General features: G+C 37.2%; 1 protein-coding gene and 1 pseudogene across 2 annotated transcripts in view; both read right to left on the reverse strand.

Annotated features, from left to right (window-relative positions):
• EDA (ectodysplasin A) overlaps window positions 1–21504 on the reverse strand; it is a 412994-nt gene that overhangs the window by 308727 nt on the left and 82763 nt on the right. The window lies entirely within an intron of this gene.
• Window positions 4718–5924, reverse strand: LOC114200107 (SWI/SNF-related matrix-associated actin-dependent regulator of chromatin subfamily E member 1 pseudogene; annotated as a pseudogene).

Below are 21504 nucleotides of genomic sequence, written 5' to 3' on the forward strand. Positions count from 1 at the left end.
CTCTCCCTATCTCTCTCTCATTCAAATAAATAAAGTCTTAAAAAAAATTTTGTTATTGTTGTTTAAAACCTTTTAACAAGAAAAACTCCAAGCCCAGATGGCTTCATTGGTGAATTCTTTTTTTTTTTTAATATTTTATTTATTTGACAGAGAGAGCACAAGCAGAAGGAGAGAGAGGGAGAAGTAGGCTCCCTGCTGAGCAAGGAGCCGATGTGGGACTCGATCCTAGGACCCTGGGATCAAAACCCGGGCCGAAGGCAGCCGCTTGACCAACTGAGCCACCCAGGTGTCCCTTCATTGGTGAATTCTAACAAACATTTTTTTTTAAAGATTTTATTTCTTTATTTGACAGAGAGAGACACAGTGTGAGAGGGAAAAGAAGCAGGGGGAGTGGGAGAGGGAGAAGCAGGCTTCCTGCCAAGCAGGGAGCCCGATGTGGGGCTCGATCCCAGGACCTGGGGTCATGACCTGAGCCGAAGGCAGATGCTTAACGACTGAGCCACCCTGGCACCCCAAATTCTAACAAACATTTAAAGAAGAAATCATACCAATCTCACACAAATATCCAGGAAATAAAAGGGAAAATGACCCAGCTTATTTTATGAGGCTAGTATTATCTTGAGACCAAAGCCAAATAAAACATTTTAAGAAAGTAAGCTATAGACCGATATCACCTATGAACATAGATGCAAAAACTTCAATAAAATATTCAAAAATTAATCAATGTAATTCACCATAGAAACAGGATAAAGAAGGAGAAGCAGATGATCCTCCATAGGTACAAAAAAAAAAGCATTTGATGAATTTCAGCATCTGTTCTTGATAAAAACTTAAGCAAACTGGTGTTAAAAGGAGACAGCAGGCCCCAGTGGAGTCACTTATGCTAAACCCCACCAAGACTTAATACCTAACCTAATTGCAGCTTCAGCTTCTCCCAGATATATGACCTTTGACCATCCAACCTGGAATTTCCTGGTCAGCACTAAGAGGTCGTCCACTGATTGGATTCTCCTTAGGGAGGGTGACCTTGTCTAAGACAATGCATTCTTTGCTAATAGTTTCTTTTCTTTTATTCCCTCTCTGCCTTTAAAAAACTTTCCTTTTCTGCAACTTGATGGAGCTCCTTTATATTTGCTAGATGTGATGCTGTCCAATCAATGAATTGTTGAATGGAGCCAATTTGATCTTTAAATTTACTCAGTTGAATTTTTATTTACCAATAAGAAAAAAAATTCTTCAATCTGATAAAGAGCATCTACTAAAAATCTAGAGCTAACAAGATAAACTTTTAAAAGATTTATTTATTTGTTTTAGAGAGAAAGAATGAACGGGAGGGGCAGAGGGAGAGGAAGAGAGAATCTCAAACAGATTCTGTGCTGAGTGTGGAGCCTGATGCAGGGCTTGATCTCACAACCCTGAGATCACAACCTGTGCTGAAACCAAGAGTTGGATGCCTAGACTGCACCACCCAGGTGCCCCAAGAGCTAACAAGATACTTAATGGTGAGAGATTTAAATCTCTCCTAAGATCAAGAAAAAAACAAGGATGTACATTCTTATCACTCCTATTCAACAACTACAGCAGTGCTTAGGGGAAATTTATGGCATTAAATGCTTACATTAGAAAACACAAAAGGTCTTAATTGAATAGTCTAAGCATCCAACTTAATAAAACTAGACCAAAAAATAGCAAATGAAGTTCAAAGTAAGCAAAATGAAATAATTAAGAACAGAAATCAATAAAATTTTTAAAATTTTAGTTGACACACAATATTAACGTTACTTTCAAGTGTGTACAACATAGTGATTTCACAAGTCTATACATCATGCTATGCTCACCAAAAGAATAGCTACTATCTGTCACCCTACAACACTATTACAATGCCATTGACTATTTTCCCTATGCTCTACCTTTTATCCCCATGACTTATTTATTCCATAACTTGAAGCCTGTATCTCCCACTCCCCTTCAACCATTTTCCCCTGTTCTGGTCTCCTCTCCTCTGGCAACCATCAAATTGTTTTCTGTATTTATGGGTCTATTTTGCTTCTTTATTTGTTTTGTTTTTTACATTCCACATATAAGTGAAAGCATATAGCATTTGTCTTTATCTGACTTATTTCACTTAGCACAGTATCCTCTAGGTCCATTCACGTTGTTGCAAATGGCAAGATCTCATTCATTTTTATGGTTGAATAATATTCCATTGTATACATATATCACATCTTTTTTTCCACTTATTATATTTGGACCTTTAAGAAACATATACCATCAGAGGTGCTGGGGTGGCTCAGTTGGTTGAGCATCCGACTCTTGGTTTCAACTCAGGTTATGATCTCATGGGTTGTGGGATCGAGCCCCATGTCAATCTCAGTGGTTGGTGGGGATCTGCTTGAGATTCTCTCCCTCTGCCCCTCTCCCCACTCACATGCTCTCTTTCTCTCTAAAATAAAAATAAATCTTTTTTTTAAAAAAGAAACATATACCATCAGATATACCATTATTCTAGTGGAAACATCTATTCTAGTTTTGGGGAAGCATACGTGTCACAAACTACCTTGCTTCTAGTCTCCAAGACTTTACTAAGAGTTTATCAAAAAGTGGGCTCTGTGGGTTGCCTGTGTGGCTCAGTCAGTTAAGTGTCTGCCTTCGGCTCAGGTCATGATCCCAGAGTCCTGGGATTGAGCCCCACATCGTGCTCCCTGCTCCACCGGGGGGGCCTGCTTCTCCCTCTCTCTGCCACCCCCCCTGCTTGTTCTCTCTCTCCCTCTGTCAAATAAATAAATAAAATCTTTTAAAAAAAAGTGGGCTCTGATCTATGGTATCCTGAGCCTTCAGGTTTTGAATGTTTTGATTACTGTAGAACAATTTCAAAGGGATGAACTTAATTCCCAGCTGTTTTCCTTCTGGAATGGGCTAATTGTTTTGAAGTTACACCGTCCACTGCAAGAATATTCAATTTCTTAAGCTTTGTGATCTATTCAGTCTTTAGAAAACGTGGTAAAAAAGTAATTTTCTGTGCAATAAGGATGAACTTATCAGAACACACCAAATATTAATTATAACAAAAAGCAGTATACATAATGTCTATGTCCAATGTTCACTTTAATGACTACTTCATAAGCTAGTAACTACTCTTAACTATGGAGACTATTTCTGGATCAATACAACCCAAGCATAGCTGCAGTCAACTCCTTAACACAACTCTTGGTATCTGACATTGATTAAAAAATAAAAAAGGGTAAGTGAACAAATATATACTCATATATGATGTTTTCAAGAAGCTACTCTTTGTGGAAGTATATAAGAAAAGGGACTTTCAGTAAGCTATTGAGGGGAACTGGGAGGTTTATGGCTATGGCTTTGGAAAGCACCCCAGGCAGTAGTAGGAAGGCATCTGTAAGAGTAGATTGTACAGCATCAAAGGATAACTATCTAAAAGAGGTGGGCATTTTCTCAATTAACTTAAATTCTGAGACTTTTAGTGGTTGAGGAATAGAAATAAGACCCAAAGAAAAGAACCATCTTCACAATGGCTTAAAAAGGTGACTATGCCATTCGGCTTATGAAGCTAAACATTCCAAGTCTTTGGTGGTGTGATATGGACAAGAAAAGTATTAATAAACCAACCACCTAACACCATTAAAACTCAAAAACACTTATCTTTTTGAAGTTTTTATTTAAATTCCATTAGTTAACATATGGTATAATACTAGTTTCAGGTGTACAGTACAGTGCTTCAATACTCATATACAACACTCAATGCACATCACAACAAGTGCACTACTTAATCCCCATCACCTATTTAACCCATCACCCCCACCCCTCTCCCCTCCTTGTAACCATCAGTTTTCTTCTCTATAGTTAAGAGTCTGTCTCTTGGTTTTCCTCTCTTTTATTCCCCCTATGTTCACTGTTTTATTCTTAAATTCCACATGAGTGACATCATAGGGTATTTGTCATTCTCTGACTTATGTTGCTTAGCATAATACTCTCTAGCTCCAACCATGTCATTGCAAATGGCAAGATCTCTTTCTTTTTATGGATGAGTAATATTCCATGGTATATGTAGGTGTGTGTATATGTGTGTGTGTGTGCGTGTGTATAAAACTGCTAGAACTGATAAACATTCAGTAAAGCAGCAGGATACAAAATCAACATACAGAAATCTATTGCGTTTCAATACACCAATAATGAAGCAGCAAAAAGAGAAATCAAGGAATTAATGCCATTTACAATTGCACCAAAACCCATAAATACCTAGGACTAAACCTAACCAAAGAGGTGAAAGACCTATACTCTGAAAACCATAGAACACTGATGAAAGAAATTGAAGATGACACAAAGAAATGGAAAAACATTCTGTGCTTATTGACTAGAACAAATATTGTTAAAATGTCTGTATTACCAAAAGCAATCTACACATTTAATGCAATTCCTATCAAAATACCAACAGCATTTTTCACAGAGCTAGAACAATCATAAAATTTGTATGGAATTTTTTTCATTTAAAAATTATTTTTTAAATATTTTATTTATTTATTTGACAGACACAGCGAGAGAGGGAACACAAGCAGGGGGAGTGAGAGAGGGAGAAGCAGACTCCCTGCTGAGCAGGGAGCCCAATGTGGGGCTCGATCCCAGGACCCCGGGATCATGACTTGAGCCGAAGGCAGACACTTAAGGACTGAGCCACCCAGGTGCCCTCATTTAAAAATTATTGAGAACACATAAAATGAGGCAACATTTCTTTTGTCTTGTCTTCCTCTGTGGGGTCTGTTGGTGGTTCCTCCGTTGTTGCACTGTTGTTCTCTGAGCCAGTATTACTATCACTGGTCCTTTCCTCAGCCATACTGTTCACCCCCTCCTGCCTGCTCTACTTGTCCTCAAGAGTAGACGTGCCTTCTTCACCATTTTGTTGGCTTTCTGTCGCTTCCTCAGGGTGTGTCTCCTCTGTCTCTAATGGGATGCTCTCGTTGTCTTTCTTCTCCTTGGCCTTACTAGCAGCTTGCTTTTCCTCAAGGACCATGCAGCTCTGACTGCATTCAGGTTACTGTGCTGCCTATTTCTCCCTTTCCTCCTGTCTTTTGCGAACTTGCTCCTCTGCCTGTGCAATTTCGGTGGCAATTTTTTTTTTCCATATCCACTTCTACTTCCAAACCACATAAACTTTTAAGTTCATTGTTAAATGAATCTGTGCTTTTCATGAATTTCCTCTTCTTTTCCTGGTGGTGTTCTTCTTTTTGAAGAGGTTCTGCTTATAGTTTATATTGATGAACCGTTAAGGATTGGACCTGTCCTTTGAGGATCTGCATTCTAGCTGTTGTGACAACTGACAACATCCGGCACCACACTCTAAGGATTTCAATGATGAGGTGGTGGTTTCTCTGAAAAAGGATGGTGACAAGTCTGTCTCTGGAGACTTTCTTGCTCTAGAGCAGCTTCTGCATGACTTCTTGCATTTATCTAAGCAAGGTATGTAGGGGAATTATGATAGGCCTTCATAGATTAATTGTACACTATCTTTTCTGCTTCCTATTTATTTAAATATTGTTTTTCTTCATCAGTGAGATCTTGCCACATGCTATCAATAATCTTGCCAATCTTCCAGAAGTTTAGGTCAGGATTGGAAGCTTTTACTTAGTCCCAGACCTTTCTGCTGTACCTCATGTAGGGCATTAATGGCTTATCTGGTGGCTTTGGGCGTTTTAGAATCATAATAACAGAGGATGCCATGACCAGGCTGTTGGTGCCTGGGTTACCTCCCAACCTGTAGTTGTAAGCAAGATAATTGTATGGATTGTATCCCACAGACCCTGGTGTGCTGAGCATTTGTGTTGCAGGAGCTGGATTGGGAGGTGGGGCATAAGATGGTCTTTTTGACATTTTGGAAGATTAAGTTCTCAGTTCCTTAAGAATGAATCTGAGACACCTTGGGCAGAAAAAGTGTCCACAGCTCTGGCCTTATTTCCCCAACATCTTTATCCATTCATCTATCCAAGGACACTTGAGTTGTTTCATATCCTATTATAAGTAACACTGCAATAAATAGATGGGTATATACATCTTTTTGAATTAGTACTTTTTCTTTGGGCAAATACCTAGTAATGGAATTACTGGATTATACGGCAATTTTATTTTTAATTTTTTGAAGAAACTCCATACTGGTTTTCTCAGTGGCTGCACCAATTTGCATTTCTACCATCAATGCATGAGGGTTCCTTTTTCTCCACATCCTTGCCAAAACTTGTTATTTCTTGTCTTTTTGATACTAGCCATTTTGACAGGTGTGAGGTGATACCTTGTTGTGATTTTGATTTGCATTTCCCTGATGATTAGTGATGCTGAACATCTTTTCTTGTGTGTTTGCCAGCTCCACGACTTCTTTAGAAAAAATATCTAATTCAGGGCGCCTGGGTGGCTCAGTCATTAAGCGTCTGCCTTCGGCTGAGGTCATGATCCCAGAGTCCTGGGATCGAGTCCCACATCGGGCTCCCTCCTTGGCGGGAAGCCTGCTCTCCCTCTCCCACTCCCGCTGCCTGTGTTCCTGCTCTTGCTATCTCTCTGTCAAATAAATAAAATCTTAAAAAAAAAAAGAAAAATATCTATTCAGGTCCTCTGCCCATTTTTTAATCAGATTATTTGCGGGGTTTTTTTTTTTTGGTGTTGAGTTATATAAGCTCTTTATATACTTTGGATATTAATGCCTTATCATTTGCAGATATCTTTTTCCAACAATAGGTTTCCTTTTCACTTTGTTGATTGCTTCCTTTGCTGTGCAAAACCTTTCTATTTTGATGTAGTCCCAACAGTTTATTTTTGCTTTGGTTTCCCCTGCTTGAGAATACATGTCTAGAAAATTGTTGCTAGGGCTGATGTCAAAGAAGTTTTTGCCTCTGTTTTCTTCTAGAAGTTTCACAGTTTCAGGTCTCACATTTAGGTCCTTAATCCATTTTAAGTTTCATTTTTTTGAATGTAGCTGTCCAGTTTTCCCAGCACCATTTATTGAAGAGACTGTCTTTTTCCCATTGGTTATTCTTGCCTCCTTTGTTGTAGAGTAATCGACCACATAAGCATGGGTTTATTTCTGAGCTCTCAATTCTGTTCCATTGAGAAATCAGTGATTTAAAAAAAAAAGATTTATTTTATTTTATTTTTTGAGAGAGAGAAAGAGAACAGGTGGGAAGGGCAGAGGGACAGGGAGAATCTCAAGCAGACTCTGCACTGAGCACAGAGCAGACTCGATAACATGACCCTGAGATCACGACCTGAGCTGAAACCAAGAGTAGGATGCTTAAAGGCCTGTGCCACCCAGGTGCCCCAGTGATTTTTTTAATTCAGAAAAGTTGATGAAATAAAAAGTTGGCTCTTCGAAAGGATGAATATAATTGATAAACCTCTGGCTATACAAACCAAGGGAAAAAAAGGAAGAAACAAATTGCCAATATGAAAAATGAAAGTGGGACTAACACAACAACCCTGCAGACATTAAAAAGACAGAAAGGGGAAACATGAACAACTCTATGCCCATAAATTTGACACGGAGTTGGATTAGACCAATTCTCTGAAAGATTCAAAATAACAAAAGCCATTCAAGAAGAAATAGGTAACTTGAACAGTTCTATATCTACTAAATTTAATTTACAGTTATAAACCTTCCAACAAAACAGCAGGTTGGCATGGTTTTACTGGAAAATTCTATTAAATATTTAAAGAAGAATTAAAGTATAATAATCTCAACCAATTTAAGTGAACAATTTGATGAAGTTTGACATATATGACTATCTTCCCAGAATAAAAGCAGAAAATTTATATATGGGAATTAATACATGTTCAGTAGCACTACCTTACATAAAGCAATAAAGTGGGTATGTTAAGTGTCATAAATATTTTTCATTATGGTCCACTGATCAAAAGTCACAAAACGTAGACCATTTCTTTTACTAAAGCACTCGCAACACTGGGCAATTTCCCTTTCCAACATTATACACACACATTTTGAGCATCTATCAAGTACACAGGACTTAGCTAACGTTCTTGCCTCCAAATAACTAACAGTATAGTTACAAAAGTAAAACTTGGTAGTGTCAAATGAGGCCCGGGAGAGGTATGGTTTAAGGGTTTGAAGACTGGATAGGATTTAAAAAGCAAGAAGATAATGCTAACTACTTCCATTCAAATCTTAACAGCCATTTCATAGTAGTAAGACAATATGCTTGCTATCCCCCAAACCTCAAGAGCTCATTCTTACAGTCTTGTCTTGGTAAATGACACTGCCTCTGTCTGGAAATGCCTTTCATCCTCTTTTTCACCAAGTCATATCCCTTCAAGCTTTGAAAATGTTCAAGACTCTTCTCCTTCAGGGTTGATTCACTAATTAATTCATTTGCTCATTGAGAAATATTTATCAAGCACCTAATACATCTAGGTACTGTGGATACAGCAGCTAACAACAAGATCCCCTCTCAAAGAACTATGTCATTTTAAGGGGAGAACATGCAATAAACAAATAAATGAAAAAAAATGTAAAGTAGTGGATAAATGATATGAAGAAAAATAAAGCAAGAAAGGACATTAAACAAGGATAGTGTGCAGGAGATTTTTGTGTGCTGTAAAAGGTGGTCTGGAAGGATATTTGTGATTTGAGAAAAGACCCAAAAGAAGTGAGGAAGAAAACCATACGGTGCCTATCTGTGGAGGTGGAGAAAGATATTCCACACAGAGGGATCAGAAAGTACAGAGCCTCCAAGGCATACTTGGCATGTTTGGTACTAAGAGTAAGGGGTGGTGTCGTAGAAAATGTGGTCAAAAAGTAGCATTATGTAAACCATATTGAGGACTGTTTACATAAGAAGCCAGTGGGAGCAGAAGAGCAACATGATTTGATTATGTTTTAAAAGGACCATATGGCTGTTGTGTAGAGATTAGAATAAAATAAGATGCAAGGGTGGAAGCAGAAAGATCAGTTATGAGGGTACTGAAATAATGTAGTTCAGAGATAAAAGTGGTTTATATTAGGATGGTAGTACTACTGGAGAGGATGAGGAGCAGCGTGGATATATTTAAAATTCAGAGCTGATAGAATTGCTAAGGGATTTGCTGTGGGGTGTGAGAGGAAAAAGGAGACCTAGGGTATAAATGCTGGGGGAATGTCCTTTTGTAGGCAAGAGATGATGGAATGTAGTGCATAAGTGTATGGGTTGACTTTAGATAAAAGCGTGTACATTAACAGGAGAGAAGATAGAGAAAACAGGCACAGATGCAAGTAGGTGAGTAGGTGTGGGAGGAAGAACTTTTGGAGGTTCACAACTGATTGTTTTATTTTTTCTCAGTTAAAGGAGAAATGTGGAACCGAGAGTAAAGAGGAAAGATGTGAAGATTTAATGAGAGAAAAGAGGCCAGGAAATAGTCACCCAAGGAGATATCCTGACCAAACTGACCCAGATCCAGTTACTCGCTTTACCAAATCCTAGCACCTCCACATCAATTTCCACCCAGCAGGATTCATTTTTACTTGGTAGATGTTCAACTATGCTATTTGCTCTGATTGCTTTAATAAATCCTCATCCAATGGGGGTACTCTATGGTTTACTAGAAAGAGAATAATAGGGACAAACTATCCACTCCATTGTGAGGAGAAACCTCACAACTCTTAAATCTGGGCTCTTCTCTCCATCTCCACTGTCACCTCCCTAGTTTAGGCCTTCATCATTTCTCACTTGGGCTTTTGCAGCACCAGCCTCCTAACTTATCTCTTGACCTTTCCCCTCACCTCTCTCCAATCCATCGTCCACACCACTGCTGATATATAAAATTTATTCAACTTCCCTGCTTAAACCCTTATTATCCCTCTCCTTTTTCTCTTTAACGACTTGCAAAATTTTCCAGTTGAATCTATCACTCCATCTCCTTCTCTTGCCTCACATCTTATACCCTAGCCATGCCAAATTACATTTGATCCCTGAATACATCAAATCCTTCAATTCCCCTGTGCCCCTGTACATCCTGTTTCCTCTACCTGAAATGCGCATCTGCCCTTTCTCAACAAGGTATTTTTACTAATCATTAGAGACATAACTCAAAGGTCAACTTCTCAGTGGCACCACACGCAGAGGTGATCTCTTTTCTGTGCTTACATGCCTCCCCCATAGCACTCATCTCACTATATCAAAAGTATTTCTGTATCTAACTCCCCCACTAGATATATTATTCATCTTTTATCACAAGCACTTAACACAGTGCCTGGCACATAGTACATCAACAAATATTTATTGAAAAAAACATATTTATTGAATGAGTTGATTGTACAATTGAGATTAGAAACAGCAATAAAACAAAACTATAAGTTGACAGATGAAATACAAATAAAAATTCTTTAACATACCCAAACAAGATATATTTCTATAAAATGTCTTAGGAATAGGAAAAAAAAAAAAAAAGAAAATCTCAGCAATCTTAAAGAAGCAGATTTTACTTTTGACAAAGATGACAAAATGAGACCTGACAGAATAATGCATAGCACAGTAAATACTCCTCTTTTTTTCACCAAGTATGCCCAACAACAGATGGAGTAAGTTTTTATTCTGAAGTGTTTTTAAGGCAGATATTAACTCTAGAAAACAAGTTATCTATAGACTTCTCAGAATAGTAGGAATTTCTCAGAGAGGTTTTATATATTATGCACAATAAAGAACAAATGTTGTCATATGTGTGGCCCTGCAGTTTACAAAGCACTTTCACATGTATCACCTCATTTAATTCTCACAACAATCCTGTCAGGTAGGTTTTATTGTCCTCCTTTTACAGAGGAAGAAACTGTGGTTCAGAGAATCCCTAATCCAACACCACATAGTAAAAGAGTTAAAGGTAGAGCTAGGATTCTAACCCACGTCTGTCTGTCTGTAAATCTATTATTCACTATATAGGCTGAGTTGATATTCATGGCTTTCCAACAAGTACAGCAAAGTGAAGCCAATGAATTGTTGATGTGTTTTTTTGTACTTTCTTTTTTCCCTCTTGATTCTTCTTAGTATTTTCTACTGACCTAGAAAACCTCAGAATATGACCTTATTTGGAGATAGAATCTTTACAGAAGTAATTACATTAAAGTGAGGTCACTAGGGTGGGCCCCAATCCAATATGACTGGTACTCTTATAAAGAGGAATAAATTTGGACAAAGAGATACACATAGAAGGGAGACAGTGTGAAGAGACATAGGAAAAAGATGACCATCTACAAGCCATGAGAGACACCTGGAATAGATCCTTCACTGATGGTCCCCAGAAGGAGTCAACCTTGCCAATACCTTGATTTCTGACTTCTGGCATCCCCAAACTAGGAGACAATAAACTTCTGTTGTTTAAGCCACCCAGTCTGTAGTACTTTGTTATGGCAGTCCTAGCAAACTCATACTGGTAAGCCTAGTAATTTTTGATTAAATGCCAGACATTGCATATTAAACGTTGGAGGAGCTCTGAATGATATTATCTTCCTTCAGAGATTTACTTTTGTTCCTGCCAGGTGATGAAGGACAGATCACCTTAATCCTGCCTGAGATTGAGCTGATTCAAAGCTGTGTTTTACTCTTTGTGAGGAATGGCATTTTTATAGTTTATCCTTTCTCCTGGAGTTTAGCCCTTTAGGGATCCCAAATGAAAACCTGAAGTAATTACCAGTGTCCCTCCTCTTTGGCAGGCTCTAAACTCCAATTTCTGACTCTCCAGCATTGTGAAACTTGCTGAAAGCTCTGCTTAGCTACTCAGATTTGTATCTGCCACTTTCTGCTTAATTTCTCAACTTCTTTGCCCTGTACCACTTAGAAATCAGCAAATGACACAAGGGAAAGGTAGTGTAAAATATTGGACTAAATTTATTGCAGTTTTCTTTTTCTAGCATCTTAGACCCTCAAGTCCTGATTATCATGATAGCCCTGAACTCCAATTTTTGTCTCTACAGCTCTGTGAGATGCTAAAACCTCCGCTCAGGCTTTTTGTCCCTTAATTACTACTTTCAGATTGCCTTTTCAGTCCCTCTACCTATACCACTTATATTGGCAAATGCCTTGAAAGGAAACATCACTCAGAATGCTGTGCTCACCTCAATATATCTCTCCTCTCTGGGATTTAGACCGCTAGTTGCTTTGGTAGCTTTCTGATGTTTTCAAACAAGTGTTTTATAATTTTATCCAACTTTTCTAGTTCTTTCTGAGGTATATTTGGTCTGACACAATTTAGTCTCTCAAAACCAGAAGCACAAGTCCCCATATCCATGGTTTCTATTTCCATTGATATGCCTGTCCTTGGTTCATCCATTCATTCATTCCAACATGTATTAAGTACATGGTAGGTGTCAATAACTCTGCAAGACTCTGGGAAAACAAAAAGTCCTATCTTTAGGAAACTCACAGTAAAATCAGTGGGGGTGAGACTACAAACATAAATAGTGAAAATACAATGCTGAAGTATTTAAAACTAGAGGTGTATAGAATATACTATAAAGAAGAAATGAAAGTATCTTCTTCTGGTGCAGGAATCAAAAAGTTATCACTGAATAGAAGATATTTGAGGTAGGTCAAGAACATGCCAGGTGAATAAGGAGTGGGAGCGAGAGAACAAAGGCACTTCAAGAGGAGATAACATTATATGAATAAAGGTATGGCAATAAGCATGGGAAATTACAGTTAATTTGGTATTATTGGAACTAGATGAGTGATAGGGTGTAGTGGAACATAAAGGAGGAAATGCAGACAGAGTTATGATTGTGGAGGGCTCTGTCTCTGCCCTAAGTTATTATTTAGATAGTTTATGGATAATGACATTCCCAGAGGTAGAAATCTACCACATGTTCAGTCAGATTCATGGAGAATTCAACAACAGAAATTTAAGACTTCTCCAGTCAATGGCTTATAAATTCAAAGGCAGTATTATCATGCTTAAGCAATGTAGTAGGATTACTAAGCAATAAAGTCAAGTCTTTGAGTCACCTGAGTAGTTTATAAGGAAAAAAAATCCAAAACACTATAGTAAATATTATGTGGCCAAGAATTGAAATGATTCGAGTTTTATTTCCTAAGCATATAAGCTCAGTTACCTATTTGAAAGTTCAACAAGCAACAACAAGAGTTCTAATTTTTCGGAGGCTATTTGTCAACATTTGCCCTTAATGACATTGCCATCAAACAGCAATCTATTAAATGACTACTTACTTATGAGGCTGAATACCCAGTAAGTCTGATAAGAGTTTTCCCTTGGATTTAAAAATCTAAGATGCCAGACAACACAGATAACTATCCCACAAAGATATAAAGACAGCAGTATAAAAACACTGAACATCTAAATAAACTGACAAGAAGAAGTGTTTACATGATCTATGCCTCAGGGCGCTGTCACTTCTGTGACACTCAGGTCAACAGAGTTTAATGAAGAAGATGTGATTTCTAGCTTTCGCAGGGCAACAGCAGAGAAAGGGTTTGGCAGACAAAGGAGAGGGTATTTTTCCAGAACATGGTATAATGTGGAAAGTCTAAGCAAGAGGATCCTGCACAAAGAAGAAGCCGGATTATGTTTCTCTAAGAAAAGCAAAGTCATGGATTGAGCTAAGGGAAGAGATGAGGTAAGAGAAGTGGGCCATGAAAGCACAGAGAGGGCTCATCCTCATTTCAGGCCCAAGGGCTCAATCTATATTTTTGCTGGCAAGTTACAATTGTAACTTAACATAAAGCATACCCAACCACTACTAATCAATCCTTTACACCCCACCCAAAAGGCCTCAACAACACGCTACAAACATTTAAAGAAATCACATCTAGCAATTAATTCACTAGTGAAACATCATTGAGAAAGCATAGTACCTAGCCACTGCATACCACCATTTCATGATAGCAAGAAGGAAAATACTAGATCTTGTGCCATTTCAATTAGATTTCTGATATCAGAATCTAAATACCCAAGTTAGAATTTGGCCATAATATCAGTGCTGGCCCTCAAAAACAATCTAAAACATTCAAAGGTTAGAGTTAGCAAGACCATAGTTCCAAACATCTCCAAAAGACTAACAACAATTTGGATTCCTGTTCTTGCCAGGGGAGGAAGAGGGGAGCTAAAAATATAGGTGGAAGAAAGCAGGAAAGGTTGAATCCCTGAAGAAAACTCACATCCTTAAGATTACATAATACTGCTCCAAAGTAACTGAACTGCAGCAGAAAAATTTCAAACACATTCCAACATGCCTCTAATTAAGATAGTTTTGGGAGGTTCCAGAATTATAGCTATCAAACGTGAAACCTAAAGAATTTACGAAGATTAAAAAGATTACCAACTTTAACTCAGGAAAAAGCACACTGGAAAAAACAGGTTAGTTGGAATATACTCATAATAATGTTAATTTGTTGACCTTTATACAATTGCTATATCATTTCAGATACAATTGTTAGTGATAAACACCTGGATTACAATAGGGTAGACCCTGTACAAAATATAAAATTAGATATGATTCCTGTTCAGAGAGTTCAAATTAAGTGTCTGATAAACTTCGTATTTCACCAGAGAAGTATGCAAATATACTATAAACATAAACTTATTTTAAAATACAGCAAGAAATACAGGTAGGACATATGATAATGTGAAATGTCTAACAAGCAAGAATTTTTGTAGCATGTAGAAGCAAGCTGAGTACTCACATGAGGTATGTATTTTGAAATGTTTATGGATGGTTAACCAGAAAGGCTAATTTAACACCTACACATCAATTGCACGGAGACAGGGCTGTGAAATATTTGCATTTACTACTCAGTAAGAGGACCATCACAACACTGGCATTAAGAATGCCAGTTGTAATTAAATTAGATGAAATTTCACAATTTAAAGGATATGCAATCTCATTCCCTGAGAACTTTAATTTACATAGGTTGACTGGAAGGCTCTCAAAAATGAAATTCTGACTATAAAACTGCAAAGAAGGAGAAAAACAGTAAGTATCAAATAAGATAGCTGTCAAAAGTTTTTTTTATAATCTTGGATTTTAAAAATGTATAACAATAGCAATGACATTTATTGAGTATTTACTGTGTCAGGAACTGTGCTACATGTTAATGTGTATTATCTCATTTAATCCTCAGAACAATCCTATAAAGTTGTTCCTATTAGTAGTAGTATTACTTTATAGATGAGGATATGAAAGCTCAGAGGTTAAATAACCAATCTCAAATCACACATCTAGAAAAAAATAGAGGTGAGATTCAAACACAAGGCTTGGTGCAGAGAGTACCTCTTCTGGCTACTCAAGTTGGCAAAACACTGAAAAAGCTAAAGTTGAGAATACCCTGAGTGTTAGAAAGAGATATATTCTGAGCATATGAAAAGGGGATTTCAAATTGCCATCAGAAATAAGAAATCTAATGTTAGGTGACACAGAGAAAGAAAGAAAAAAAACAAAATTCCTACTTATCTCCATGTATCCTCTGTTAAGAAACTTGGAAGACCAAGAAAGGGTACAACAAATATTAGTAGAAAAAAAAATGAAAACAGAGACACAAGAAGAGATTAAGAAGCAGTTGTCTTAGAATTTACATTCCAGGATACCGGAAAGACCTTGGGCTAAGATTTTCAAACTGCTGTCTAGACAGAATTGTGCATAATGAGAGAGGGACAGAATTCTGGAGAGAAGCAAATGTAGTCTGGATTTAAAAAAAAAAAAAAGTCATGTTTGCAAGCTGGTGAATTTAATCTCAATTCTAAGCAAGTTGAATGGAACGCATCATTACAGAGAAAGACTTCTGGTACGAGTAGAATGGTATTTTTCCCTACTTCTGCTAGCTAAACATAAGTATAAAACCTGGAAATGGTACAAAAGACAACCAAAGGAGAACTCGGACGGGTGGTAAGAAGAAACCGAATGGTTTGGGGACACCAGAACTAGAGAACAGTACATCAGGATGTCTTGCATACCTTCACTCAAAAGAGAAAGACCCAAAGTTCCATATCCTCCACCCTAGCAAGAGATCAGTCCAGGTAGACTCATTCTTTCCCAGAATCAAACAGGAGTATGCCTGAAAATATCACCACTATACAGAATCAGTTGGGAGCTAAAGGGGTTCTGGACCCAATTCCAACATGTGGGAAGGGAGGTTGTTTTTATACCAACAATTCTCTAACACCAGGAGGGTGTCTAAGAATTTAACTTAATTCTGATACTATCTACCCAGAGATAGCATTAGATCCCACAGGTTAAGGGTTCAGTCTCACAAGACTGACCCTTCCCTCACTTCAGATGCCAATCGCAAGTTCAGGTTGTCACTTGTGCTTCTGACCAACTGGCTATAGGCCAGAGGTTCTAGTGATCCTCTCCTTGGGTTTGATTAATTTGCTAGAGCAGTTCACAGAACTCAGAGAAGTATTTTACTTACTAGATTACTGTTTTATTATAAAAGGATAAAACCCAGGAATAGCCAGATGGAACAGATGCATAGGGCAAGGTATGGGGAAAGGGTGAAGAGCTTCCATGTCCTCTCTGATCATGCTATTCTCTGCACATCTCTGTTCACCATCCTAAAAGCTCTATGAACCCTTTCCTTTTGGGTTTTTTTTTTTTTTTTTAGTTTTTCTATTTTTGTTTATTTGAGACAGAGAGAGAGAGAGAGAGAGCATGAGATGGGGGGAGGGACAGAGGGGGAGGGACAGAGGGAGAGGGAGAAGCAGACTCCCCACTGAGCAGGGAGCCCAATGCAGGGCTGATCACAGGACCCTAGGGTAATGGCCTGAGCTGAAGGCAGATGCTTAACTGACTGAGCCACCCAGGCACCCCTCCTTTTGGGTTTTTATGGAAGCTTCCTTACATAGGGATGATTGATTAAATCACTGTCCATAGGTAATTGACTCAACCCCTCCAGCCTTTCTCCCCTCCCTAGAAATCAAGGGGTGGGATTGAAAGTTCCAACCCTCTAATCATGGTTGTTTCCCCTGGCAACCAACTCCAACCAGCTTTCCAAAAGTTACCTCATTAACTTAAACCCAGTTGTGGTGGAAAGGGCCTTGTTACCCATTTCACCTTTATGGCTCTGCAGAAACTTCAGGAACTGAAGACAAGAAACTAAATATTATGACAACAGATGCTCCCAATGATTGCTTTTGTCACTCACGAAATTCCAAGGGTTGGGGAGCTGTGAGCCAGGAACCATATATGAGAAATATATTTTAGTCATCTGGGTGACCAAATATGTATTTCTTATAAATCACAAAATTACAGGATCCTCACCAGAAATAAGTAGCCAGAAGAGGTACTCTCTGCACCAAGTCTGAGACTCTCTTTACCCACACAGAAATACTGAGGCTGGCAGGCAAAGCATACCAGAAAGACCCAGCTATAGCAGGTAGCCTGGTCTGGGAAGCCTCTTTGTCCCTACAGGCCCAAAACTGTGTACCCCTACCCAAAGACACTGGGAGGGAAGACAAAACCAGACATAGGGCTCAGGTCACAAGAAACATCCCAGTTCCAGGAAGCTTCTGTGTCTCATAGACCTAATACTCCCCTCCCCTTCCCAGAGACACTGGACCAGTGTGAGGGTAGGAGACATTGGTAGAGGAACCCACTGTGCCCATTCTTCACTCAGAGACATCCAATGATAGGCCTGGGGAAACCCCTTCTTTCCCATCAGGCATCACCAGCAGGGACCAGTAGAGAGCCCAGCAGCACCAGATAAACCAAACAAACCAAAATTATACCACAAAGTCTATGAAAACCAAACTACCACTGGAATCCACAAAAGTAGGCCAAGACTCTCATGCTAAACCTAAACAATGTGGCTGACTGCTGAAATAAAAGAATTAAATAGGACCCACAGTCTCCTAATATGATACACATTTATGCATAATACAGTAAAAAAAATCACTCATCCTACCAAGAAACAAGAAAATAACAATTTGAAGGAGAAAAGACAATTGAGGCCTACACTGGGCTGAATCAGATGTTGGAATTATTTGACAAGATTTTAAAGCAGCCATCAAAAAATGCCTCAAAAATCATATACAAATTTTATTGAAACAAATGAAAAAATAGAAAACCTCAACATAGAAACAGAAATTATAAGAAAAGACCCAAATGGAAACTATAGGGCTGAAAAATATAATGAGAGAGGAAAAAAAGACTTCTGGAGGGCTCAATAGAATAATGGAGATGATAAGGGACAGAATCAGTAAACCTGATGGCAGAACAGAATTTACCCAATCTGAACAACAAAGAAAACGCAGACTGGAAAATCATGAACAGGTCCTCAGGTACCTGTGGAAAATAACAAAAGATCCAAAATTTGTATCACTGAAGTCGCAGAAAGACAGGTGAAAGGATGTGGGGCTGAAAGAATATGTGAAGAAATAATGGTTGAAACTTCCAAAATTTGGTAAAATACACACATCCAGGAAACTAAGTGAACTCTAAACAGGATAAACTCAAGAAAAAAAAATCCATGCCAGGACGCATTGTAATTAAAACTTTGATAACTAAAGGCAGGAAAAAAATCTTGAAAGCAGAAAGAAAGAAATGACACAGTACCTATAGGGAAACATCAATCCAAAGACCAAGGGTTTCTATTCTGAAACCACAGAAGCCAGTATAAAGTGTCACAATATTTTTCAAGTTCTGAAAGAAAACAACTGTCATCCATGAATTCTATATCTGATGAAACTATCATTCAGGAGTGAAAGGGAAATAAACACATTTCCAGATGAAGAAAAACTAAAAGAATTTATTGCTAGCAGACCTACCCTTAAAGACTGTCCAAAAGAAGTTCTTCTTTCGTTCCAAAAGAAGTTCTTTCCTTCACAAAGAAAATGATAAAAGAAGGAACCTTGGAACATTAGGAAGGAAAAAGGAACAAATGGAAAGAGCAGAAATATAGGTTAATACAGTAGACTATCCTTGTTCTTGTGAGTTTTCTGGTAATTGAAACAAAAATTATAATACCATCTGACACTAGACAATGATATTTAACTATGTGGAAGGTAAAGAGACCTAAATGTAAATGAGGTTCCTAAGCTTCACTTGAAGTGGTAAAATGTTACCAGCAGACTTTTAATCACATATGGATTATTGTAATACCCAGAGCAACCACTACAAAAATTATATAAAGAGAGGCACTCAAAGACACTATAAATAAATTAAGCTATAAGTGTTCCAGTAACCCATAAGAAGACAAGGAAAACAGAAGAATGAGAATTAGAGAAAATAGACAAGATGGATAATAAAATGGCTGACTTTCTCTACTGACTTAGTTCATAGCTCCATCCATGTGGAGTGCACTTTTAGTGATGAGCACTGGTGATATATGGAATTGTTGAATCACTATGTTGTACACCTGAAACTACTACAACATTGTCTGTTAACTGGAATTTAAATAAAAATGTAAATTAAAAAAAAATTTAAAATGGCAGACTTAGGCACCATTAATATATATATTACATTAGAGGAGGCACCATTAATATATATGTATTACCTTAGTGGCAAATGGTCTAAATATACTAATGAAAAAACAGAGACTTACACAGTGGTTAAAAATACATGACGCAAAGATACATTCTTTACAAGAAACTCACTTCAGATTCAATAACATAAGTTGAAAGTAAAATGGTTGAAAAAGATATACCATACAAATATTACTCTTTTTTAAAAAAAGCAAGAATGACTATATTAATATCAGATAAAGTAGATTTCAGAGCAAAATTACTACAAACAAACAGGGATATTACATAATAATAAAGGACCAATCCACCAGGAAGATGTAGCAATTCTAAATGTGTGTATAACAAACAAGAGAACTTCAAAATACATGAAAAAAATAGAAATGGAGAAATAGAAAAATCCAGGTTATAGTTAAGGACTTATACACCCCATCTTCAGAAAGTGATAGAACTACAAAAGTGAAAATTAACAAGGATATAGAAGATTGGAAAAATACAACCAGGAGAATCTAATTTCCATATATAGAACTCTTCACTTAAAAGCAGAATATACATCTTTTTCAAATGCTCATGAAACAGACCATATCCTGACCCATAAAACAAACTTCTACAAGTTTAAAGGAATTAAAATCATACAGTATATTATCTAATAATGGAATGAAACTAGAAATCAATAATAGACAATGGGAAATTTTGATTTTCTTTGATATTTCTTCTTGGATTATATAGAAGTATGTTTTAGAATTTCCAGTTTTTTTCAACAGAAAAATTCAATTTGTAATTTAAAAGCTCCTGACAAAGAAAGCTTTGGGCTCAGCTGGATTTGCTTGAGAATTCTGCCAAACATTTAAAGAAGAATTTCACTTAAAAGTAAAAGAGCAGGTAACACTACCCAACTCATTTCATGAGGCCAATATTATCTTGATACCAAAATTGGACAAAAGACAATAAAAAAAGAAAATTTGCCAATATTATGAACTTAGATGTAAAACTCATCAAAATATCAACAAATTGAATCCAATAATATATAAAAAGAATTATACACCATGACCAAGTGGGGTTTATTCCAACTATCCAAGGCTGATCCAGTGTTCAAAAATCAATCAACACAATCAACCGTAATCAACATACTGAGGAAGAAAATCATATGATCATATCAATTGATGGAGAAAAGGTATTTGATAAAATTCAACACTCATTCATGAAAAAAGAAAACCTTCTTAGCAATTTGGAATAGAAGGGATTTACCTCAATTTGATAAAAATACCTACTGAAATCCTACAGCTAACATCAAACTTAATGATGAAAGACTGAATAAGATTAAAACAAGGCAAGGATAGCTGCTCTTAATACTGTTATTTAACATAGTACTGGAAGGTGAAAAAAAGTGTATAGAAGAAAACTATCTCTATGTGCTGATACCATGTGTATTTAGAAAGTCCCAATGAAAGTACAGAAATACTCCTAAAACCAATAAGTGAGTTCACCAAGGTCACAGTATAAAAGATCAACACACAAATATTCAATTGCTTTTCTATATACTAACAATGAACATGCAGAAACCGAAATTAAAAACACAATACCACCCATGACTTATTTTATAACTGGAAGTTCATACCTCTTAATCCCCTTTACCTATTCCACCTATCTCCCCAATCCCCTCGCCTCTGCAGAGATGAAAAGTATAGCATAAGGAATATAGTCAATAATACTGTAATAACATTTTACGGTGACAGATGGTGACAACACATTGTGGTAAGCCTTGAGTAATGTACAGAACTGTCAAATCAATAATATTGTATACCTGAAACCAATAAAACATTCTATGTCAACTATACTTAAATAATAAACACAATACCACTTAAAATTGCTCTAAAGAAAATGGAAGATATATACTAGATATATACTTAAAGCATGTACAAGATGAAAATTACAAAATGTTGATTACAGAAATCAAAAACCTAAATAGATGGAGAGATATACTGTGTTTATGAATTAGAAGATGATATAGTAAAGATGTCAATTCTCCCCATACTGATCCACAGGTTTATTATA

The sequence above is a fragment of the Eumetopias jubatus genome, unplaced genomic scaffold (genome assembly GCF_037043125.1).
Source record: "Eumetopias jubatus isolate StellerSeaLion01/CBP00866 unplaced genomic scaffold, mEumJub1_p1.0 scaffold_11, whole genome shotgun sequence".
NCBI classification, from domain to species: Eukaryota; Metazoa; Chordata; class Mammalia; order Carnivora; family Otariidae; genus Eumetopias; species Eumetopias jubatus.